At 41.3% G+C, this 26,417-nt stretch overlaps 1 long non-coding RNA gene across 1 annotated transcript; it reads right to left on the bottom strand.

The window, feature by feature from the left end:
* Positions 1–1,997: 1,997 nt before the first annotated feature.
* On the bottom strand, positions 1,998–26,127 carry LOC137163360 (uncharacterized). Its single transcript, XR_010922698.1, has 4 exons — positions 26,040–26,127; positions 25,484–25,555; positions 2,303–2,401; positions 1,998–2,173 (listed from the first exon to the last, which is right to left on the bottom strand). It is a non-coding gene; the product is annotated as an uncharacterized lncRNA (long non-coding RNA).
* Positions 26,128–26,417: the final 290 nt, after the last annotated feature.

Below are 26,417 nucleotides of genomic sequence, written 5' to 3'. Positions count from 1 at the left end.
ACCTCCTTCCTACCAGCAAAATTAGGAGAGTGCTAGCTACACCAAAGGACAGATTTTTCACAATAGTTCAACCCCCATTTAGGAACCTAAATGCAATGGTCAGATTTTCCAGAGCACTTAGCACCCAGCAATTCCCATTGTTCTCTTGGTGCGAAGGCAGAGATCCCCAGTTTTTCTCAATGGAAGCTGCTGGGTACTCAGCGCTTTTGAAAAATCTCACCACTTCATTTAGATGCCTGTATGGGAGCTGAGATCTTTTGAAAATCTGGCCCTCTAGAGGCATGATAGCTTTGGCATAATGCCTCCAGCCATTGCTTGGGTGGTGCATCTCTTCCTCTTCCCAGTGCACCTCTGCCTTTTAGGAGGCATAATTTGGCCTTCTCAATATAAAGGTATTATGCAAATACCAGTTCTCAAATATCTGTGAGAGCTTTCAGATCTTTCAGTAACTAGCAAAGCAGGATGGAATTCAGTGTTACAATTAATAGGAGGTTCATGCAAACATCTTCCTCAGCTCTGATCTGCATAGGTTTTTCCCTCCTGAGCTTTGATTAATTTTTGGGATTGAATAACTCTAAAATTCAAAACAAAGTTCAGTCAAAAAATCACACCTACTAGAAAACAGGCAAAATTGTAAGGCTTTGTCTGAAGACACTGGACCAAATTCGTAACTCCATTGACCTTGGGGAGAAATTTGGCTTATTGCTACAACAACAAGTTGTGTTTGGTTTTGACAGAAATTAATAAATGGGAGCAAATTCACTTGAAACTGGATCCTGCCTTACTTGGAAGGTTTATGAACCTTTCAATGAAGCTCTGCTAAATTTCAGGTTTGCAACGAAACCTGAGACAAGGCAGCAAAAAAGCAAAATGAGTTAACATTGCCAGAGTTATTGAGGGGAATTCAAAGGACTTTTAGAAATATATCAGAGAAATTAGGGAACAGGGAGAAAACAGGTCCATTAATAAATGGAGATGGGGTGAAATTAATGATTCTGCAAAAGAGACTGAGATAATTTACACTGGTAACAGATCTATCATCAACAAGAATAAGATATATTGTGGCAAAGTCAGATCAGATAGCTATAAGAAAGTGGCAGAAGACAGGTATGTCAGTCCTAGAATGGTGAAAGCCCTTTTCCCTATGAGCTGGTTACCTCAGGTCAACTAGCACAACAAGGCAGCACCCATGAGAAGAGGCACGGAAAAGCATTCCCTTGTTGTGTTATGAACTTATTTGTTTTGTTTGGCTGAAGAGTATTTGTTGGCCCTATCCTGAGGCCCACCTTGTAAATACTGGAAAATAAATCCAAGTGAGGAATAAAAATTCTCCAGAGTGGGACTGATGTACTCCAAGCCCCCCCATTGCCGGAGGGGGAAACAGAGAGCCAAGTGAGGCAAAGGAGGTCCCTTGCCACAATATTCAAAAGTTTGAAATAATTAGAAGGAAGAAAAACTGCTTATAGTAACTTGGAAAATGTGAACATGTAGAATTCAGCTAATCTTAATGATATCGTGGGGCATTAACTGCTGACAATTATATTTTATAAGTCACATGGCTTGTCTACAGTAGAAAGTTATACCAATTTAACTGATGGTATTAGTGTAAACTGATTTAGTTAAACTAATGCAAACCTCTGTGTGGCTGCTCTTATTTTTGTTTGAGTGTTTTATTTTAATTTAATTTATGTTGATTAGGAACTGATTTAAATTAAACCAAAATATCGATTTAAGTTAAACTATTGCAATTTTCTTGGGTTGAGAAGGTTATAGAAAAGAGGTGAAATATCGGACAAAAGCAAATATAATACTAATCTTCAAAAAAGGAAAGAAAAAAAATCCTAGCAAACATCATCCCCAAGTTTTAACTTTATCCATAATAAAACAATTAAGTCAAATACACAGAAAGAACCCCACTAAAGATATAGGACCAGATTCTTCCACCCTTATTCATGAGTAGTTCTTTATTTCACAAATAGTGTCATTGATTTTTATGGAACTGCTCATGGAATAAGGTTGTTTTTAACATGAGTAAAGGTAACAAAATCTGGTCCAAGTGAACCACGTGCAATAAGTAGCACAGACCGAGAACAAATCTTGCCAAACAAAATTGACTGTTTTATTTTAAATCACCAAACCACTGGAAGACCGGATAGAAGCAGAAGTTGCATATCTGGTTTTTAGTTAAGTATTTAATACTGTGTTTCGCAAGATATTAATTGAACAATTAGTTTCCATTCAAGACCCTCTTAAATTATCATATGGATTGAAAATTGCTGAAAAGATTGTAAACAAAGGATACTGACATGTATCAAATTATTGAGTTGTAGAGAGGTGAACTAGTAGGATACTTCTGGCATAGGCATTAAGACTAATCTCGTTTAACATCTTCATTAATGAGCTGGAAGAGCAAGTAAATAGAACGTTAGTGAAATTTGCATATGATACTAAGTTGGGAGGAATTGCAAACACCATTAAGTAGAATGACATAATATAAGGGACCTAGAGAGATTAGATGTATGGACAGAAAATAGCAAAGCTAATACAATTAGTTAATAATCCATAACACACATTGAGTGGGAAGAAAGAGAAATCTGGGAGTCAGTAATGTTGACTGAGACCTGTGGATGATAGTGAAATGTTGTATGGCATCTAAAAAGGCCAGTGCAAATGTGGGCTATATGTGCAAAGACATTTTACACAACAGGAAGATGGCAGTCCTCTTCTTTATGTTTGTCATGCAACTTCTCCAGAAGTACAGTATTTTGTTTGCACACCTTGTAAACAGAAAGATGTCAACAAATTTCAGAGAGTGAAGTCACAATTCTGTGGCTGGGGAATTATTAAAGTTAGAGATGAATCATTTAATTAAGCAATGACAAATGGGGGAAATGTACCAAGACACAGCTATCTGAAAGGATGTAGAAACCAAAGAGAGATGGATAAGATTTAGAAAAATCAGACTGGATATTAAAAAAAGCCAGTTGGAGTAATTTGCATACGGAGCTGGTAAAAGCTATATTGCTTGAAATTTTTAAAACAAGACAGAGCAAAAGTGCTAGAAAATTTCCTGTGTGAAATAATCATGCATTGGCAGACGGATGGACTGTATGAGCAAATAGATCTTTTTCTATTTTGTCTATGAATTTTGCATCGTTTCATAGGCTTTATTTTAAACAAAAGTTCCTCATAGCTCTGCTAACTAGATACAATGGAAATTTCAGAGACTTTTTTTGGCTAGCCACAGGTCTGCAAAAATACATTATACAACTTGTTGAATCCTTCCCTTGTGGCAAGATTATCTGAAATATAACTTTCATTTTTTAATAAAACTATTTCTTTCCTACTCTTGCTTGCCAGCTGTTTCAGAAATATTGTAAGTGTTCCAACATCCACATTTCATTAGCTTTCCTTTCAGATCCCATGTTCAATGTCACATAAACCAGGTTCTTTTGTGCCTTATTATGCAGAGATGGTAGTTTCTCCATAGTAAAACTTGTGTAAGTTAAACGTCATTTTCTACTCCACCCTAACTTGGCCAAAATTCAACTGACCTGTCTGAAATTTCTCATATGCACACTTCTGGCAGAAGCCTTTTTTTTTTTTTTTTTTTTTTTTTAAAGCTGGTCCAGGGAGAGGGAAAGGAGGAAAATTGCCAAGACATTTATTAGGTATAATATCTTGAAAAATTACACATGTTGCACTGTTTGAAAATTGTTCTAACTTTTTTTCGAGGGACCATTGTATCTCAGACTATTTGGCACAGCTGCTTAAAGTTTGTTTCATTTAGCAAGACCCACACCAGGTCTGGTGCCTTTGACTGTCTTGGAGTAGTTGGATGGTTATTTTTTTGGAGTTATTCTGTCCAGAATTTATGAGAATGTTTATATGAGAACATGCTAGGAATGAGGACATTGTAAACTATGGAACAAGGTCATTCCCAAAAAAGAGTGAGTGAGTGAGCACATGCACATACACACACACACACGTACATACACACTCTCATTCTGTTATTGGCTCTGCTACACTGTGCGGCCTTGCACTTTTACTTCCCCCTCTGAAGCATCCCAGTCATCCCACAGTGCCTCATGCTGACCCTGCACCATTCCTCAAGTGGCAAGCCTACAGCAGAAGCAATTATTCATGTGTTTACTTAGAAGGACCTGAGCCTGCAGAGATGGAGTCAAAGACAAAATGAAGGAACTGGGAGAAGCCACACATGGTGGAGGATTCCTGGTGACTAGGATTGTCTTAAAACCCTCATAGTTTGGAATTTCGCTTGTGGCATCAGACATCTTAAACTGTGTCTACAGCAGGTTATGCAGGTGAGTACCTGTACTCTTGCCACAAAGGTGCACCATCCAATGTTCAAGATGCCTGCAGCTGAAGGAAGCTGACGTTGGTGTGTAGTGAAGCATTTAAAATTATTTCGAAACTCTCCTGACTTGATTTGATTTGCCATTTGACTTGATTTGCCATTTCAAAACACCCACTGACTTCAATAGTTGAGGGATCGGACCCTATTTTAGGAGGTTGTGATGAGAGCTGAATAAATCTTTGATGTTTATGTGGAGGAGAAAAGGAAAGATGTTAGTGTTCTTTCCTCCCGAGTATGGAATTCTTCCCTCCTCTCTTCTCCCCCCCCCCCCCTGCAAATTATACTGGTTGGGAGATCAGGATATATTATATTCAGTGCTGGCTCAGCGATATATTTTTGGTCCAATGTCCACCAAGAGTTGTGTCCTCCCTTATATCTCAAACATGAGTAGCTCTTAAGAATTCATTGAATACAAGAACACTTCTCTCTCCCAACTCAGGAGCAGAGCACAGCCCAAGGAAGTGGTTGAGTAAAAAGCATTTAGAATTATTTTTTTTAAAATGCCTGCTGTAATAACCATAAATACAGGGCTGATGTCCCAGCTGGGGAGGGGAGGGGTTAGAAGGAAACTTGTACTAAGTATCAGTCTGGAGGATGTAGTCTTTGCTCAGTCACCTTTCCTACCCTATGCCAATGTTAATGGGAAGTACATGCACATATCAGTGGGAGAGGAGTTTAAGTAGGTTGGATAAGAGCTTGTGTAAGGATAAGTTGGGGAAACTGTTTATGTTACCAAAATGATGGCCTTCATCCGACACCCATTAAGGTCAATGGTATCTCTCCCATTAGCTTCAGTCGCTGCAGGGTTGAGCCAGATATCTGTTTAATAAACCTGTAGCATAGATACACTCAACCTTTTTCATAGTGTGAGCGTGTCTTCAGAGTACATTTTCTCAGGCCCTTCTCCCATTACAACTGTATGAATCATTTCCCCTCTCATGACATTCCTATGGTAACTGCATCAATTGTTAATATGGAAGAGCTATATTAATAAAGAATATAATATATTTTTACCTGTATACTAAAGCAATATAGTGGCTAGAAACAAGGAGGAGAACCAGTGTCATGTGACCAACCTGTTCTCTGTAGTTTGCTAGGGAGTGCTTCATAGATCACAACTTGAGAACCACTGCTGTAGTAGGATTCTCTCTTCTGCTGCTTAAGATTTTAAAAGTGCCTATCATTGTGATATCTAAGTGCTGTTCCAAATTAAAATCCAGACCCAAAAGGTGCATTTCTTTTTCAGCTCTTCTGGGCAGATAATTGAGCCTATGTATGATTTCTTTTTTTTCCAACATGAGGTGGGTGTTGGAGGCTGGGCTCTGAGAAAAAGGAGAGTTTGTATACCTTTATCTGAGTACAGTAGGATGGGAGTCAGTCAGAAGCCTTGCAAAGAGTTCCATGGCTGAAAAAGAACAACAATCATAATGGCTGAGATTTGCAAAGGGCCTGCGGGAGTTGCAGTAGGAATACCTCCCTCCCTTCGGCCATTTTGAAAATCCTAGCCACTACTGAAAACAGGAGGGGATGTTTCATACAGTTTATTTGGCCCTAGAGGGAGCCCAGAACGCTGGTATCTCCATGGAACCCACCTAATTTTGCCTTGCAGCATAGTGTGTCTGCAATTATCCCTGGTGTACCTGGTGGTCCACACAGTACATACAACCCCACTTGTATATACCTTGAGGTTGTTCAGCTGTTAGACTAGAAAAGAAAATGCATTGAAGGGAACACTGCAGAAGTTTCCAACTTATGAAAAATTGCTTTTTTTTTCTGATGCTGCATCTTGGCAAGGGGCTCGTGTTTTACTTAGATTGGTTTCCTTCAAGGTGGTAGGAGCTGAGCTATATAAGAATCAGTGCAAAGGGGTTTTATTTTAGATGGTCCAAAGGCAACGGCTGAACAAAGTAAGCTTTAATTTCTTTTTCTGGAAAGAAAGCCAATGCACCCCTAACTCCCACTGAGAAGCATGTTTGCATTCTCAGATTGCCTAGGCTGAAGCTTTTCACGCTTCAGCAATGACAGCCGCCTTCTCACTCCTCACCGCTTCCAGAGAGGCTATAAATAGCACAGGCCATATTTATCAATTATTTGGCTGGATTTTTCCATTTATTTTACTACATAGAACAAAGGTGGAGTAATTACTTGTGCTTGAACAAATAATGAGTTAGGAAAGTTCATTAGCAAAGCAGACAATGGTGCTTAGGGTGAGGATATAAGATGAAATAGAAATTAAGGGCTGGATCCTTATCCCTTTGAAGTCAATGGCAAAACTATTGACTTTAAGAGAAGCAGGATTGGATGCTAAAACCTTAAGGCAGTAGGATAAGAAAGAACTGAAGAGAGAAGATGTACAACAATTACTGATTTCTTCTCCCCCACCTATGTTATCTGCTATGGCAACATTTATAGCCTTCCCCAAATATCTGATAAATGCCTGGAGCCCCAAACAATTCATTTTTTTTCACTTTACATCAGCATTACAGCCATCTCTTTCTAGGGAGGAACAGAGACAGAGGTTGATAATTCTGTTAATGCTCTGTATAAGTTAGAATCTTTTCTCTCCATCAAGATGAACAGAGACAGTGTCTTTAAATCATGATTTGAGAACTTTAATAACTCAGTCATAAGTTAGGGGTCTATTACAGGAGTGGATGGGTGAGGTTCTGTGGCCTGCGTTGTGCAGGAGGTCAGACTAGATGATCATATTGACCTGAGAGTCTATGAGTGTCTCCAGGACTCCAGTTCCCACTTCCAGGAGGAGTGACTGCATCCCTGTCACCTCCGGAACGTTCATTTGATCAGCCCTGACCGCGGGCACCAAAAATGCATCTCTGACCAGAGGGTTGTGACCCTCTCACCTCAACAGAAGGTGGAGAATCTTGCGGCGTGTGTATTTTGTGTGCCAGGTGGAGAGAGAATGAGGGATGGCGGAAAGATGCGCCGTTAACTAGCATATCTGCTCAAACCCTGTGTAACCATCCTGCTCAAAACACCATTTAGCTTTATTCCAATGGGAGGTAGCTAAAGGGGTGAGAAAGTGTCAATCAGCTGTTAACCAGCTGTTTGAAACTGAATTCTCATACATTTGCTCACAAACATTCCTAGTATAAAATACATGGGACTTCAGAGTAGACAGATTTCAGAATTTCACATAAATATAATTTAACTCTCAGTGTGAATCCACACCATCCTCACTGTCTTCTATTTTAGGGCCTCACAGTTATGAATGGATTTTATCCTCACAACACAGCTTCCTGTGAGATAGGATCTATTATCCCCACTTCACAGATAGGAACTGATAACACAAAGCCCAAGGCTGAGATAGGAGTTGACCCCAGATTGCCTTAGTTCCATAACAGCAGCCAACCCACTAAACCATCCCTATCACTAGCTAGCAAAAGCAGTTCAAGAAGATACTGATGATGTCATCACAGTCTTCTACATGTTTCTCTCTGGACATTCTCTCCTTTGAGCTGATTGTGGCAGGCGGTGAGGGTAGGCGCACACAGAATTTCTTCACATCAGCCTCACTCCACCTGTCCTCTTTGCTTGCCTCCTTCTTTCCCACCCTTTTGTCCCCATCTTACCTCTCTGATCTCCCACCCATCAGTGTCCCCTCTCCTTCCTTTTGGCTGTCCCTTTAGTTAAATCCCTCCTCAATAAATCCAACATAAGAATTAAAACACACTCACACAGCCAAAAAAACTGCCACCAATCCTGCCCTCCCACCCCACGAAAATAATTGTGGAATGCACATGACACTTGCAGACCACCACGTTGCTTGTGGGTTAAATTCCTTTCCCTACCTTGCTTCCTATACCTTGGCTATTTGGAACATAAATTCTTTGGGGCAGGAGCCATCTGCTGCTCTGTGTTGTTGCAGCTACTGGCACAATGGAGCCTAGTCTTTAATTGGTCCCTAGGCATTGCTGTAATGCAAATAATAATAATGTTGGCTAAGTCATTCTACTACCATCCATCAGAGACAGTACTGGTTTTATAAATGCATTCCACCATGCTGTTCCTTGGTTCCAACGACAGCAATAACTAGGGAACTCCAGGGCCAAGTGGGGGATTGAACTGAAATCTTGTTCAACGTTCAAAGCAGATGGCTTGGCTAGAAGGAGGGTTGCCCCAAAAAAGGAGCTGCAGAGATGGCATGGGGAAGTAAATAGGGAGAGAAATCATCTCAATACAGAATTGCTGACATTTGCAAAATTCTTTGCTGGGCCCCCTTGCTGCTAGACTCAGCCTGGAGGGTGGTGGTCAGTATGGGGGGTGAGGGGGGTGTGTGTGGAGCCAGTTGGACTCTTTTTTCCCTTGAGCTGGTTCCACACTGAACTCAGGGCTGTTCTTCATGACACCAGCTTGCTATGTTCCCCGGAGGATCATTTTTCAGCCTTATCATTGAAAGTGCAGAGCACTCGGACAGTCATCAAATCTGGTCAGAGGGCAGTCATCAGTGATGTGTCACATTGCCTGTCTGTGGCCAAGGCTGCATATGGGATCTTCTCATTGGCCCCAAGTGTGAAGGCTGACTGCACATTCACCCTGGCCCATTCGAAAATTGTGCAGTGTGGGAAAGCTGGGTATACGCATGATCGAGGCAATTATGAGAGACCGGTTTCCGATGTCAGCTGCAGACTATTCTTCACGCCACATCAACATCGCAGAGAAATCTAGGCAGGGCAAATGGGCCCACAGTGAGTGCCTCGCTGACAAGTGTGCTCTTTGGTGGTTGAAGAGGTCTATGTATAGTGGTAAGCTCGGGTTTGCCCTGATTTTCTCAACCATTCTGGCTTTAGCATCCTCCCAATGTACCTGTGGAGAAGTGATGTTGCTTAACTTGGGGGGCCATGGTTTTAGTGTGGGTTGAATTGTCCCAGTTACGATGCACGTGGTTCAATATAGTTGTGTGTCAACCAACTTGACATGAGATGAATGGAGCCAGACCAGAGCACAGTATTCTGCAGTAACAGAGGGCTAAACCAAATGATTGGAGAGTTTGAGTGTTAGCTTCCCATGAAGTGCTAGCCAACTTTCTTAGAAGATTGTTACATGTCTTCATCTTAGCCCCAGTTTTCCTCAGGTGGTTAAGATATGTGAGATCTATGTCTAGAGTTACTCAGAGGTAGACTGGGTGGGATTGTGTTTCAAGTGATGTCCATTGAGAAAGAAATTCAGGTCTTGGTCTGCCCTGGTGTTGTAATGATGGAACACACTTGAAACTGTCTTGGTCACACTTGGTTGCAAATGCCACCAACTACATTATTCGTCCACCTTAATCAAGTCAGTGTTTAGGGTGTCTTCAATTTCTGGGAATGACCATGCTTGGATGCCTAAGCAAATGTCATATACATATATGAGCTTGCGGGACTGGATGAGTGCAAGGTCATTAGTGTACAGTTTGAAAAGCATTGGTGACAGCAGAGAGCCTTGGGGTAGACCATAGGTTTGGTCTTCTTCCCATTCTAATTCTGTCTCCCATGTGCACTTGGAAATGTCTGTTGTGGAGAATAAGGTCAATGATATTGACTACCCATATTGGGAATGCTCTTGACAATTTGACTAAGAGTCCCACGTGCCTGACCATGTCATATATGCTACTGTTAAGTCCAGAAATATGGCTCCTGTCTTCAGGCTTTTCTGGAAACCTTTTGATTAATATTGTTAAAACTCACACTTGATCACAGGTGCTCCAGCCTCTCCTAAAGCAAGCTTGCTCAATGCTAAGTATTGGCTTCACTTCTGGGAAGATACACTGAAGAATGAGATGCTCAAGCACCTTGAATGGCACAGACCACAGAGATATTGGCCGATAGGACCACTCACCAGCTGATAATAGACAGTGCAGTGGGAGCATGAAGGTTGGAGTAGCAGCCAGCTAGGTACTCCTCACACTGGTGGAGTTCCCAGCTGGGGAGATCTCTCTTGCTTTCCATCACCTTTGCACTAAATATTAATTAAATATACATGCAATATAAAATAAGACTGAGGGTAAATTCACCTACACTACCACGATTTGGTTTTAAGTGGACTTTAGCATTCCTCTATAACCCTTCAAATGCCAAGAAATCCAGATATTGACTCTACATAATGTTCAAATATGCTTTTCATTCCCATTGGTGTCAGGAGCCTAGCAGGGGAAACATTAACAATGGATTGCTGAGACAGAACACTATCCTAGATTGATTAAAAATAGATGTTAAGATTGCCAGTTAGACACACATTAGTAGGGCTGTGTTTGGTGAGAATCCTGAAATTAGCTTAAATGAGGGGGGTCTTTTGGGGATCAGAAAGTGGCCTGCCCACGCATAGGATCGTGGAAGAGAGGAAACACAACACTTTCCTCACTGCAGCCAGCTGTGAGAGGCAGGGGCAGATAGTGCTTCTCAAACCCAAAACTAGTAGATAGGAAACTAGCACCTACTGATGCTACTGTGCTATGGATTACGAAGCACTGTCTGTCCTTGCCTCAGCCCAGCACTCATCTTCTGCAGGTGAAGAAATATCTGCAGACACCCCAGGCCCATCATCCTAAGGCGAAAGTGCTCAGACCAGCTCCTGGCACCTGAAGATCCTTTCCAATTTCATTGTGGTGGTACCGCAGTCTCCCTGTTCTCTGCCTGTGGCACAAAACAGTTTTGTCTCCTGAGACTGATTTAATCTCATCCAAGTTATTGGGCTCAACACAGGGGAAGCTGGGTGAAGTTCTATGGCCTGTGTTATACAGGAGGTCAGACTAGATGATCTAATGGTCCCATCTGGCTTACACTCTATGAAATAGGTGTTGGGGATGGGGAAGTAGCCCTTAATGAGCAGTTGTCCAGATGGTGAAAGATGGTGAGATATCCCAGAAGCCCTGGGAAGGGTCACCTATTCCCAATACAGAACACTGTGACACAGAAGCCCATTAGTGCAAAGGATTTGTGGTTCTTTACAAGCAACACCTGTCTCAGACCTGACAAACTCACTACACCTAGTACACCACTTACATGGTATTTATCCCTGAAGGGTAGCATGTGAGGTCTCCAAAGGACACTTGTAAATTATTCATACTCAATCATTGCAAGCTGTGTACATTGATACTATTTAAGGAATAATATAACTATATTGAGAATTATGCCTTTATGGTCTTGGAGTGTAAGTCAGCCACTAGGGAGTCATGAATCTTGGTGCTGGCCCATTCAAGTTGGAGGAATTTGTGACCCCTCCCTGGTGAGCTGATTATGTAAAGTATTGTCCACTGTTGCACCAACCCAGGAAAGTCAGTGGAAAACCATCAAAGATAAACTATCAACATTGAAACCACGTGGAGGTAAAAAAGGGATCACTCTGTCCATGAATAAAGACAAAAGATTGATTCAGTATACCATAGTGTGGAGAAAGACACTCTGAATCCATCACTAAGGAGACATCTTATTGAGCATGGGTGTCTCATGAAAGACTGGATCTTGGTTCCTGTGAAGCCAGCCAGCCCTGCAACAGACTGAATGTTTGAGGAAAAACCTACTTTGTTTGACAGGAAAGTTAACTATTAATAGGCGTAGGCCCTAATTCACGTTTTCAGATTTTGGTTTGTATTGTAACCACTTGTTTCTAGTGGACGCTCTATTCTTTTTTAAATAAACCTTCTTTCGTTTTATTGTAAGTGCTCACAAGTGTTGTGTGTTTATACAAGAGCAGTGATTTAAGGTAAAAATTGCTAGGTGGGGTACACTTATTCCTTGGAAGGAAAGGGTCTGGGATTTCTGTAAGTAGCAGTGTCAGGGGCTGGATATCACACTTCAAAGGGACTTGGGGACTGGGGCACATTAATTCTTAACTTGCAAGGCAAAGACAGGGCTGGCATAGCCCAGGGGGTAGTGCTTTAGTGGCTGAAGGGCTGGTGGCATGAGGGAACTAACACCTAGCTACCACATGCTGGAGGTAGGTGGTAACAAGGTGACACACAGTCCTGGCTACCCTGACAAACAGTCACAAACACAACCCCCAGAATTCAGTTAAGGAGCACTCCAGACCAGTATGGGTGAGGAAAGTTCCACATGGCGGTTCAATTTGCCACCCCTTTCAAGCTGAAGCCTCAATAAATTAGTTAAAAAGCCCCTTGCAAACCAAACCATGTAGGGTCTCTTTACCTCTCACTAACAGTATTTATTTGCTACAGTAACAAGTTCGCATAAAACACACAGTATAAAATATATTAAAAATCATATTTTAAGAATACATTTTTTAAAGCCAGAATTACAAAACCCAAACGATTTAATATTCAACTAATTTATTTCTTTTGTGGTGACCTGCTAGTGAAATTTAGCTTAAATACATTTGTGACTTTTTCCCACATGTTAGCCAATGAAGTCTTTAAGGAGACTTACTAGTTAAAAGATAACTGACATTGATGACACATGTGAACTGATTCACCAGATATGCTCTCTTTTTCCCTCTTTCACATACAAGCTTTTAGAAAAATCTGTTGCAGGCAGATTTCAGAGACTCCTCGGCTGGCAAATAGATCTCCAAGGCAACCTTGACACTAATGTCTAGTACTCAGTGTGGAGTAAAACAATAAGCATCTTAAATCCGTATCCTTGGCGTAAGCCTCAGTCAGTATTTCATATTGCATAAAAGCAATATTGGTGTCCACGCCCTCGTTGCCAGCATTCTTTCTGTTTCTACTAATTTTTAACTGCTGCACCTAAGTTTGAAATTTTATCCATCGCCTACATACTGCATATCAGAGCTTTCTTTTTTATATATAATTTTCAGATTTGTTACTCCTGAAGACAGATGATAATAAATAACCTCACCAAAATCTTAGCAGATAGTTTGCCAGCACTAGTAATAAAAATAATTATATCAGACTGGAACAATGTCTTTCAAATGAGAAAAAATGGATGGTTGAATTTTATACAACTGTGTTAGGGAACAGTGGTCAGCTGACAATTTGTCTATTTTGGTAATTAATTTCCCATACATTAATCTTATGATTACTGATCCATAGGTCTTGTCTTATAGTAAATATATTTGCATGAATATTCGTTGGACTATCCAACTTATTGCATGTTGGTATTTCTGTTTAAATAGATTTTTTTTTTAATTCTGCTCTTTTGTTTCAATCTTATGTTATCATTTGTATTTAATTTAGGATTCTATTCAGGTTCTTATATTGTACCTGTCACAGTTTCCAGGGTAACTGCAACTGTATTCCCCCTCTGTGGTCCTCAAGGGCACACACTAAAAGTTTCTGGTTCCCACCCACCACATCTCATTCACACCTGACCAGGCATTTTAAGGCCTCACAGCTCTCTGCATTTTACTGTGATATCCCCAGCAATTGAATCTAAATACAGGCCAGCACCTGTGCTTTGCTTTCTCTCCAAAGGTATGAATATTGTATTGTCAGTAGTTACAAGTTACCACACAGCTCTTGCTAAGTAATGTTAATTCTTAAGGTAAAAGCATTACTGAGAAAACATAAAAACAATAAAAGTTCTTTATATATATATACACACACACATACATACATATACACACACACTAAAAGTTTACCAGAGCTCACACATCATTTTTATGGGGCCCTAGCAGTTCAAAGTCCTTCCAACTCTTCAGCATAAATGGGGTTTGGGCCCCCCATTGAACAGACGTTTCTGTCTAGTTGCTGGATCAGAAGGCCTTGACTCGATTTAAATGCAGTCTTTTTATACCCAAAGCCCTTTCTTTGTCTCTTGGTCTCTGAAAACCCAGTATATGCAAGCCTTCCAAGGGGGTGATAGCTCTCTGGGGGTGTTTGCAACCTGAGTGCTTCACCTTAATTGCCCCCCATTGTTTTCATTCCTGAAGGAGCTGCGATCATCCTCTCCCATGAAGTAAAACACAATCATACAGAAACCATTCATAACCGTAATGCAATATGATCCCCAAAGAGATAGCATGGGATTGCAATTTTTGTCACAGCACCCACACTGCAGTATCTGAGTACTTCCACTTGATGCATTAAGCAGCATGATTAGCATCTGTCACATGTAATTCCTTCTATCCTTTCCTATAAATATGAAACAGGAGGATTTGAAATAGAAGTGAAGCAAAAATTCCCCATTTTCAAACAATCTAGGCCCCACTTTCCCCAAATTTTGATTTAAAGCAGATGTGTCGCCTTGCCAGTATAAATTCCTATTCATAGAATCATAGAAGATTAGGGTTGGAAGGGACATCAGGAGGTCATCTAGTCCAATCCCCTGCTCAAAGCAGGACCAACTCAAACTAAATCACTATTGGGAAGACCAAGGAACCCTCTAAACAAGGTTAAGTGGCCCTTTTGACCACCAATGATGGATCTACCCTAGATCTAATAATGATTCTGCCATTAACATGCATGATGTGTTACATGCTAATGTATTTTCAGAAACACCCTATATAAAATCTATTGGTAAAGTAGTTGACTTCCAGGCAATAGTATAGCAAAAAGCAATCCACATCATTTTAGCCAGAAATCAGAAGCTGTGAGTTCCCGGGGTACCAATCCTCTCTACAAGTGCTAAAATCATCAGAGAGAGGTAGATTTCCCCCCATTATTTCTTTTTTAATATGTCAGGTTAAACCTGACAGCTAAAATGTAATTCTTTCTGCATCCATCTGCTGTTGATGGGGTACTCAGACTTATTTTCTTCGCTGCCCTGAAACTAGTAAAAGCAGAAATCAAGAAGTCTGTCTTTGTTTCTTTTTTAATGTTTTGATTGTACCCTGTCATAAAATTCCCTCTGTATAGTAGGTCATTTAAGAAAGCAGCAGGCTTCCACTTAAAATCAGTTGATAATTGCTTTCTACTGAGTGACTCACCCTGCCAGGAAGTGTGCTTTATTGTTGATACTCTGGGGTTTGATTTTTCAGGCTGCCCTAAGAGCTTAGAGGTGAGCATAGGCAGTCTGGCTGTATCCATCACATATGGGCTTTGATGCCATCTGTTTTTATGGGATAAAGGATGACTCTTCAGCTGTCCCTTTCATCATTGATATGGGCAGGCTAACAGTTATTCTCCTCCAGTCCTCTCCTCTCATTACATTTTCCATTAGTTCCCCCATTCAGTGGATGATCCAATTAATGTCAGGAACAGAGGATTTGACAGCTTGCCAATGCAGATGTGTTGTAACAGTGGGGGAATGCGGTGAGGCTGGTTGTTTCTTTCTGAGGAGGATTTAAGTATGTATATTTTTAAACACAGTGCAAAGGGTCCTGCCACACAACTCAGCAGGGCACACACTAGAATGGATCAATAGGACTTACTTTAAATGGAACAGTGAGTCATTCATTTAATTTGAAAACAAAAAGGGCACTCCTCAACTACTTCATCTGGGAAGGTCAGGAGCGCACATTACTGTAGGCTTCCCCACTGCAATGAGCAATACAAGTTTATAAAACGGGAAGTAAACATATTTTAACAAACACTTGTTAACAGAGACGGGTCCAAACTGCAGACAGTTATCTGACACCCACTTCCATTTCTCCCCATTCCTTGGTATCTGCCTCTAAACCATTTTCATTTTGCAAAACCCATGACTGACCATTGAGGTTCTAATAAACAGAACAAAGCCCTGGCAGAAGCCCTGGCCGGAGTAGAAGCCCCAAGACACCCCTCACCACCACAAGTCATCCCACCACTTCAGTAATTGCCTGCGTTGCTGCTGGAAGCAGGAGCTAAGAGGGGACAATCAGAGGCCAGCTCTTTTCAGTGGTGGGAGGATGAAGCACCAAGGGGAGGAGTCAGTGACTGGCCACTTGGAGAGGAGATTGAGCTGGGGAGCTCATTTGGCTCTAAGGTTGAGGATTCCTTCCTTAGCCTGCTTTGTTCTGCCCCTGCGCTGACTCTCTGAATGTGACTGCTTCAGTTCAGATAACAGCTCTTGTAAGTGGGGGAGGCAGGAAGGCAGTGAAACCTGACTGTGGGGAGGGAAGCCAAGTGGCAAAGGAAACTGGGCTGACTGGGTGAGGGAGGGGAAGCCAAGCGGCAAAACTCGGCAGGCTGAAGTGGGGGAGGGAACAGAAGCCCCGATCCCAGCAGGTGCCTCCTGAAGGGCTGAAGCCCCATGACCCCCCTCCTCACAACAGGGCAGAAGCCCCAAGATCCATCCCCTACTACTCCCCCCCGCCAGTCTGGTAGGCAGATAATGAGACCAAGTGAAGTTCAGATATGCTCATTATATCAGGAAGTTGCATCATTTTGTATTTAGACATGCTGTGTGGACCTCGTGTGCTCAGGCTCTCCCTTCATTTAGAAGAATACAGGTTGTGTTTACCATTCATAAGTCACATTTGAATTTTTTTAGATGTAAGTGTTAACCCTACGCTAATTTAATGGATGACAATGACATCTTCACGTTGTAAGAAACGCAAGTTTGAAGAAGAAAAGCAAAGTTTTAGGTCAAAATGGGAAGAAGATTTTGCATTCACTGTTAAAAATGGAAAACCCTGTGCCTTATCTGCAATACATCACTCACTCACTACAAAGCAAGCAACTTGAAACATCACTACAAAACAAATCACAATAAATTTTCCTCTAAATAACCTCCTGAATCAGAATTAAGGAAAAACAAGCTAACTGCATTAAAATTATGCCTAAAGAGTCAACAGGCACTACTTTCAGCATTCAGTAAAGAAGCTGACACAATGACGAAGCTAATTTTGTTATGTCATGGAATATTGTTCATGCTAAATGTTCATATTGTGATGGAGAATTTGTAAAGAAGAATATTGCAGAAGTGATCGCAATTTTAGATCCAAGTAACACAAAATTTCAACGATCAATGAAGCAAATTCCAACTTTGTGCCACACTAAAGAGAGAGGTGTATTTCCCAGATCAGTGCTGATGTTGTAAGCAAAATGCAAAATGATCTAAAGAATTCTCTAGCATTCAGCCTAGCTTTTGACGAATCCACAGTTATACAAGATAAACCACAACTAGTGATATTTTGTTCACTATGTGTCTGCAGATGTAATTGTGAAAGAAGAAATGTTGGACTTAGTGGCGCTAAAAGAAACAACCCATGGTGTTGATGTAAAGAATGCACTTGACAAAGCATTGACAAATGCCAATGTACCGTTGGATAAACTTGTTAGTGTTGCAATGGATGGAGCATCTGCAATGGTGGGGAAAAAAGAAGGCCTTATGAGACTCTTGTAAAGCGACCCCAAATTTCTGGTGTTTCTCCCTCTTCATTGCATCATCCATCGTGAACATCTCGCAGGCAAATACTTCAAGTATGAAAATGTTACAAAAATGGTCACAGAAATGGTCAATTTTATCCATTCAAATGGGAAGACTCATCAACAGTTCAAAAATTTTGTCAAAGAACTGGATTTTGAAGACAAACCTAACAATGTCTCTTTCTACTGTATTGTGAGATGGTTATCAACTAGCAATGTCTTAAACAGGTTTATGGAACTGTTGGAGCCCATCAATGCTTTCCTTTAAGAAAAGGACAGGTCCTATCCACAACTGGAAGATGAGTAATGGATGCAGGATCTGATGTTTTTCACTGATATTATGCAGAATTTGCAAACTCTTAATTTGGCAGTCCAAGGAAAGTATAAGATTATTTCTGACCTTACTCAGAGAGTCTTCAGCTTCCAGAAGAAGTTAAAGCTTCTGCAAAGAGACATAGCGTCAAGAGACTTCAACCACTTTCTCCATCTCAAGAATAGGGTAAACACATTCCCTGAAATTGAAGTAGAAGATCACAAACTTGAGGAATACAGATGTAAACTACAAGAACTGCTTGATGACTTTCAGGCCAAGTTTGAAGACTTGCAGAAGTTAAGATCCCGCTTTGCCTTTCTTGTAAACCCATTCATGGTTGATGCAATCAACGACGGCTGTCCGATTCCCAACACTGTGGTTAAGGAACCATCTACTGTAGAAATGAAACTATTGGAACTCCAGGAGAACCAGGCTCTAAAGATGATGCATAAATCACAGTCTACAATTGAGTTCTGGAAGCAAGTGCCAGGAACGAAATATCCTAGTGTGTGACTTATTTGAATTTTCAGAACAGCATACTGCTGTGAATTGCTGTACTGAAGTTCGTAAAATTGAAACATAGTGCAGTCCTCACAAATCAACATCTGACCAAGTTCCTCTGTACCACTTTGGCAACATATCAGCTGGATTTCCAAGACTTACAACCAGGATGGAGACTCACAAAGCCTCTAGATCTAGCAGTACTTAGCTGTGAAACAGTCAGTAGGATATTCATATTTTTAAAAATGCTTTTGTAAAGGTTGTGCATGTCTTGCAGCTCTCAAACTTTTCAAGACTATCGTATGTGGCTCTGAAGGTCAGTAAGTTTGGCCACCCCTGTAATAAATCATTGGAAAACTAATAATTTACTGATCATTAATATCCTTGCATGATGTATGTACAGTAAACCCACAAATGACTTTATCCATATGTTATGGAAAATATGTTTTTAAAAAGTATTTGGCAAGCAGTGCCTAAGCCATGTCTGTTTCCACATAAAAAGGAATGTATTTGTACCTGCTTGAATGAGTCTCCAATGTAAATTAAGCAAGATGTGACCAAATACAGAAAAAAAGCACATTTACAAACAAGGTAAACAAAGCCATCAGGCGAGAAAATGGGGAAAGATGACCACTTAACAATCTCATCGGGGGATGGAGACTGTAACCCCGAGGAAGCTTCCTGCCTCTTGAGGCAGGGTCAATGAACTTTGAGAAAATATAAGCAGAGAGAAAAAAAGCATTTTGGCATTCATCACTTGAGGAGACAGGAAATGAGCACACTGATCTCTGTGAAAGACCATGGCCTAAGAGTCTGATCAGCCAGACTGGAAAAGATACTTGATGAAATAGGCTTATTTGAACAAGAGATTCTAGTTTGCTAAATCAGGTTTTCGTCTTAGAAGCGTATTTTTACTTTTGTTTGCTTGTAACCCTTTCCAGCTTTATTTTTTATACTTGGGATCACTTAAATCTATGACTCTTTAATAACCTTGTTTACTTTTACTATAAACCAGTTCAGTGCTTTAATTACAATAGAATGTTTGTTAGCCCCAGTTAAGTAATAAGCTGCTGGGTAATGTCTCTTTAAGGGAGCAGCAAATTCATAAGGTTCTGAGAGTGCTAGAGTCAGAAGGAAAGGACTCTACATGGGAGATGATTTTGGGAAAACTTGGGACTGGGAGGCTGCTGGTTTTAGGGCTCTGAACCAAAGCTGTATAGCACAGAGGTACTCAGGGTTACAGAGCAGGCAGTGACAGAACCTTTGACTGGTCTGGGTTGACCCCCAACAAGGCACAATAAGAAAATCAGCCAGGAAATGGCTGTCAACTTTTGGAACCAAACTGATGATCTCAACTTTTCTGAGTATTTGAATACATGTAGGGAAGAAAGCAATAAATGTCACCTGGGCGTATATGTGAACAAGGCAGGGGGGAGAGTAATGAGTCATTGCTAGAGTTATAGGAGAGCAGAATTGTATTTATGCATTTTAAACTTCTCTGGATTTAGTTTTATGTTGGTCAGTGTTTTATGTTAGATCCTCATTTTGTATACAAGTGATAGCTATTAAGAGGACTTGAATGAAATATTAGCTAATTTAAAACTATGTTCCACACAGGGATGGAGGGTTTATGGATGGTTATGGTGCCAAGAAAATTGTAATAACTGGAAACAGTCTGACAGATTGTGATTGGAACACAGATATGCTAGCTGCTGCTTTAGGGAGGCTCGATAGCACTACTCAGTTTTAATTTGGCCCATGGAGCATGTTCTGGCCCAAAGCCTCACAAACTTTTATATCTTTTCTTAATAGCCAAGATCTGGAAATACACGTTTTTGTAGCCTGAAGGGATATACTCAGTAATTGCTCCTGCTATGAAGATTTAATTAACATTAGAACAGCACAATCATTATTATTCAAATATGGTTTACGTTTACTATCCTCAAATGCTGTTATATTCATAGATTCTAACTCCTAAGACTGCAAACAGACATACTAAAGACCGTGACTATTATCGACACAAGACAAGTCTGTTAAAACGCAGAAGCATGCACTTTTGAGAGAATGTTTGATATTAGATCCAAAGCCCATAGGGTTTGATCTGAGGGTCTGGCTCCATTAGGGAAATTTGCACCAGTGCAGTTAGACATAATATAGCTGTGCTGCATTAAGGGAAATCAGGATTTTCACTGGTGCAACATACTCTGCTAAGTTGTCAGAGTAAATTGCCTTGCTTTGCACTGGCATTTGACATTTACATTCAGGATTTGTGCTGATATAATTACAGTGGTTCAAATTTCCCCACTGTAGACAGATCCTTAATCTTGATGCTTAATTAACCAGAGACAAAAATAAGATGTGTTATGTGGGGCCTGTACATTTTGTCCAAGATAACAAAAGTCCAACTCAGCCTGTTATATAAAATTGTTTATAAAAAGTCAGCAAAAGTTGAGACACAGACTGATTCAAACTGGATTGTTTACCTTAAAAGAAGTGGTATAAGGGGTCTTCAAAACTCCTGGTAAAACCATGGATTGGCAAGGCAGCGAGCTGAACAATTTCTAGTAATGGGAGGAAGTGTTTATAGTTGAAATCACTGAAATGTGTTTTGATTGGTTATTGTTAATGGATGAGGTTGACAACCCTTATGGGGCATTGCTTATCTGGGGGTCACTAAATGGGTGTGGCGGGGACCACGTGGACTGAAAGGACCCAGCTTTACCATCATGGCTGTCACCCCACTGTCTCCTTGGACACCAGGATCTACCATGACACCAAGTGGGCCTTCATTGTCCTAATCCTGAAAAGCATCCTGACCAGACCGGCCCAGAGAGAGGGACCCATATAAGAGCCTCACCTCTACTGATTCCAGCTAAATTCTGAACCACCCCTGAGATGTGAGGCTGGGGTTCCTGCTATTACAGCCTGCCTTGTGCCATTCTCCTTTCACTCCTTATTTCTCCTTTTAAAAAAAAAAAAAAAATACAGAAGACAACATCCGCTTTTGCAACATTCCTGTGAACCTGTGACCAGAAAGGTTGCTAAAAGCAGTCCCTTAAATGACCCAATGCTGGTATATGTTTGTCAGGTCTGCGTGATTGATAAGACCATGTGCTGTGCCCGTTTCTCCAGGAGAAAGTTTGCAAGTGAGGGTCAGCACAAAGACAGAAGCTACATTTTCTATCTTTGATGTTCTTTTACCTCCCCTTTTATGTGTGCGTTTGTTTTTTCTTAAAGGAACCAGGATCGGACTTCAGTGACAGCAGTAGCTCCAGACCATCTCAGCTAATGTTTTTCTCTTTTCCTCAAAGGGGACAGTTAATACCATCTTTACTACTATTGAAAAGATTCTCAAACAGGGGTTTCTGTCTATAAAAAAAAAAATCACTCTCCAGCTAAAGGAAAAGGGAACAAGGGATATTGTCAAAATGAAAGACTTAATACTTCACATTTCAAAGGTGTAAATTGTTAATGATGAGAATAAATAACCTTTGGCACAATTTCCCAAGGAGCGTAGTGGATTTTCCATCAATGACAATTTTTCAATCCAGATTGGATGTTTTTCTAAAAGACATGCTCTAGGAATTATTTTGGGGGAAGTTCTATGTCCTGTGTTACACTGGAGGTCAGATTTGATGCTCACAATTGTCCCTTCTGGCCTTGGAACCTATGAAACACTAACTGTTTTCCCTTCTTTTTCTTCCTCTTTGATAAAAGGTTGAAAAAAAATTAGATGGTTGCTGCCGTGAGAGTAAGCCAGTGATAACTTGATATGAAACCCCACACCATGCTTAACTGCTTCATCTTGTCAGTGGGACCCTTGTCCACAGCTACACCTTGTCTCCTGTTCAGCCTAGAACACTATTATTGAATGCAACAGACACCACTATTTTGGGAGCTATATTTTCTTTTAAAATGTGACTGCATTCTCCTCCTTGAATTTGCACATTTCTTTCTAGATGTCTGAACCTATCTGATAAAGGCTATATGGCATTTAAAAAAAATACTTGCAGCTGGCCTCTATTCTCCTACTAATACCAACTCAATTGTCCCATTTTCTTGTCCCTCAACCATTTTACACACTTTTTTCCAGTGCTACCTCTTGTGTGTGGAATACACTTCCTGAGCTGGTCTGCAAACCAACTACCCTCTCTCCCCTTCAGTCCCTCCTGAAGCCAACTCCACTTCTGTGGTCCCCCCAAGAAATCAGCTTGCTAAGCAATGTATGTATTTTATTCATCTCATGAATAAACTGCTTGTTTATGGAGTGGGAGTGAGTTGAATGTTGGGGGAAAGCATACAAGGACATTGGCACTGACGCTGGGGATGGCTGAAGGATGTGTGTGGGTGGGGGAGGAAGTTGTGGGGATTGACTGGTAGAGGGAGAATTAGGGAGGGGAGCAATCAAGACAGTTGAGTGAGTAAACATATAACTAATAAAACCTGTGACTGTTACCCTGATCGCTTTACTTATCTCTGGTATGCCATTTCCCCACTCTTCATCTGTCTTCTTTTTAGGTTGATTGACAGTGGGAAGGGAGGCACTCTGTCTTTCTCTGTTTTCAAAGTGCCCATCCACATTCAAATTCAGCAGTAGTGTCAATAGTAGTATTGAATTATAGGCTGTAAACCAGCATCTAACTCTAATTACAGCAGCATAACTCCTGACTAACTCCACCACTTTTTGGTGGAGTAACGCAAGGAACTCTGAATTGACACCAGCATAACTGAAGTCAGAATCTGACCGAGGTTGCTAAGAATTATAGAATCAGCTAACTGGTTTAAGAGGGTGTAATTCACACACCAAGGAGTAGGAGCAGGAGCAGGCAGCATCTAACTGGAGGACAGAAAAAGACATGAAATAAAGTTGGGACGAGGGGTCCACTTTACTTTACATCCTTCTACCTCTTCATTTTGGATGCTCTTCCTGTTTTACCCAAACAAACTCTTCTTTCCCCTTGGCATGTAAGTTACACCCGCTTACATCTATTTTCTAACTCATTTATGGTGAAGGCCAGAGCTTTCCCACAGCTGTGCAGAACTGAAAGAATGTACATGAATGTCAGACTACAACACAGTGCCCTTCCCCCAGTACAGCAGACTGCATTTTATATCATCTGTGTTCTGAGGTGGAGCAAGAAAGGACTAGCTGGTGAGGCATATGCAAATACCAGTGTCGGAGGGCAGGCTTACTGTGCACCACTCCCTCAAAATCTGGTGGGCCATGACAACTCCCATTACAAACAAAGCCCCCTCGTAGTATCAGTAACCTTGTTACTTTTCTAGACTATGGCAACTGGAGATACACAAATGAGAACTCACTGCTTCATTTCCTGCATTTGCAACTCTGGCAGAAATTGTCTTTTATCTATTTATGTACAGCACCTAGAACAATGGGACCCAGATCCTCACAATAGCCTACCTGTGCCATCCCAGTGTAAATATTTGCTCACAGTAAAGATAGTGGAGCTGCATATTCTTGAGACTTTTCCACTGACTGGGAACCAGTCTGCTGATAAAATGGTTAAACAGCGACTGAAGTGTGGAAACATGGAATTAGCTACATCACACGTAATCTAAAAGAAATATAGTTTGATTGTTAACATCAACTCTTAGCTCTCCGGAGGTAAGCTTGGTGCGGGCTTGTTTAGCTAGCTGCCTAATGATGAAAGGTAACAAGATTTCTGCTAAACTCATTATTGCTGGCTTCATCTGTACCTGTGCACGATGGAATCTATCAGGCCTTCTGTGCCCTCTGCTGGAGGCATTGGAGCCCAGACACCCCCACCCCCTGACTTGTTCAGGCCAAGCACCATGAAGAACCAGTCCTCCAGAGACCTAGATGGGCCAGGAGGAGATGTTGACCTATCTCAGAGCAGTAGGCCAGTTAAGAAGGCTTGCTTGCGGCTCTTAGGGGCAGAGCGGGGTGAGACTGGGACACAGCAAAGTTAGCACTAGTCCTGGCCTGGCTTTCAAGCACTGCAACTATGTCCTTGCCTTCAAGGTTTTGTCTGTTTTTTTAAAAGTGAAGACAGCCAAATTTTGCGTTTGTTATTTTGTTTAACAGTTTAGACTGGAGCTGAACTTATGACACAGGCTTCCCTACTCCAAGCAGATGGCCACAATTTACAGCTTAATGTGGGGGGCACCTGCAATACCACACTTGGCCCTGCAAGGGATGCTATAGAGCAGTCCCACCTGTGAGATTGCTTTAAAACACAAGAATCCTGAAAGGAGACTTTAGGATATCATCATTTTCTTCAAGCTCTGAGGATTTTCTATATCCATATCCCTCTTTCTGACTCATCTTATTTGTGTTGTTGTATTTATGTCTTCTATACAATATACTGCATAAAATATGCAGCAGAAATACACTCCAAGCAAAGGTAGAGAGAAGTAGCTCCCATTTTCTTTTAATTCAATATTATAAATCCAGGGGGGAAAAATCCATCTTTGCAGTTAATTCCTTTGGCTAATTCAGTTGACTGAAAGGACATAAATTTGCTTTCATGGGCTACCTGAGTGTGGCAACAATGACCCATAACTTCACCTTGAATCTTCCTGCAGTATAATCAAGGATCATTAGCAAGTGTTTAGCAGCCATAGTGATAGATGGAAAGTGTTTTTTGAGGCTGCATTGCATCCAGCTTCACATTCTCCAGCTACCCATTTTTCACAGTAAAGTATCCTGTGCACAGGTATATATCAAAACCCTGTGCACAGGTATAGATAAAAGTCTTGTCTGAAACAACCAGAGAAAAGGGTTCTGCCAAAAACAAAACAAACAAAACAAACAGACTGAACAAATCCAGTTCATATAGGCACCCTTAGGGAAACTTTCCCACTGTTGGTGAGGATGTGGGATTGTCAAAAGTTTTGGAGAGTTGTATAAGCCAGGAGGGGAAAAAAAGGTTTGAATGCTCATTTGAACTTCTTTGGTCCAAACAACTGAACTGAAAAAGTCTCACTGGGGGCTTTCCAGTAGCTTTTACTATCAGTCAGGTCTGAAAGACAACAAGAACAGCTTTCCCCAGGGTATTCTGTCACTTCTGGTCCAGGGCCCTGACCGAAGTGCAGAAGCATGCCTCACCTCCTTCCATTTTACAGCCAAGATTCTGCAAACCAGGCACGATGTGCATCCTGTCCCAATCATATATAGAGGCTAGGCATGAAACGGGAAGAAATGTTACCCTTCTCTGGCTGCTGCAAAGTGTTTTAGGTGTTGAGCATTAAACAAAACTACACGTTCTTAAAGGCAAAACCATGGACACTGTATGGTAAAATATTGTCATATAATGTCAAAAATGGTCAAATATTTTAAAGCACCAATTTACTAGAACAACAACAAAAAAGAGTAAGGCATTATGTTTTCTAATAGGCTTAGCCTTAGCTATATACTTTGTGGCAGGCAGCCAGCTCCCCCCTAGCGGGTCTCACGCTCTGGTGGCTTGTAGTGGGTCAGGGCATCTTCAGTCACCCCATCTTCCCCGAGGAGGGAGTAGGGACCCGGGCCCACCCACTCCTCTGGGTCCCAGCCCAGGGGCCCTATGAGAAGCAGCTATGTGCTGCTGGCACTGTGCTCCCAACTGCACTCCTCTTCCCCTGGGCTAGTTTTCCCCCTCCTTCTGGCTTCTTGAGCCTGGTACCTTCCTCCACAGAATCTCTGCACACTGATCTGTTCCTCCTCACAACTCAGCACTCCAACACATAGCACAGCACTTCTACTCCTCCCAGCTCATGCCCTGTCTGTTTGCGGCGGAGGGTTTTTATGGAGCACCTGGCTGGTCCCTAATTGCCCCCAGCTGCTCCTAATTGCCCCCTAATGCCCCTCAGCTAAACTGCAGGGAACAGAGCCTGGAGCATTCTGAGGCTTATATATCTGCCTTCAATCACTTTCCTACAGCCTTCTGTCTTCGCTATATCACAACTTATATGCCTCATTTAAAAAAAAAAGTTACTTAACTGAGTTATTTTAACTCAGAAAAATGTGAAACACAACAAAATGAAGGTCTAAATAATGAAAG

The sequence above is a fragment of the Emydura macquarii genome, unplaced genomic scaffold (assembly GCF_026122565.2).
Source record: "Emydura macquarii macquarii isolate MOO-44397 ecotype Brisbane River unplaced genomic scaffold, CSIRO-AGI_Emac_v2 contig_2531, whole genome shotgun sequence".
Classification (NCBI taxonomy): Eukaryota; Metazoa; Chordata; order Testudines; family Chelidae; genus Emydura; species Emydura macquarii.
The sequence above is the reverse complement of the archived record's forward strand: the minus strand, read 5'-3'. Positions and strand labels throughout refer to the sequence as shown.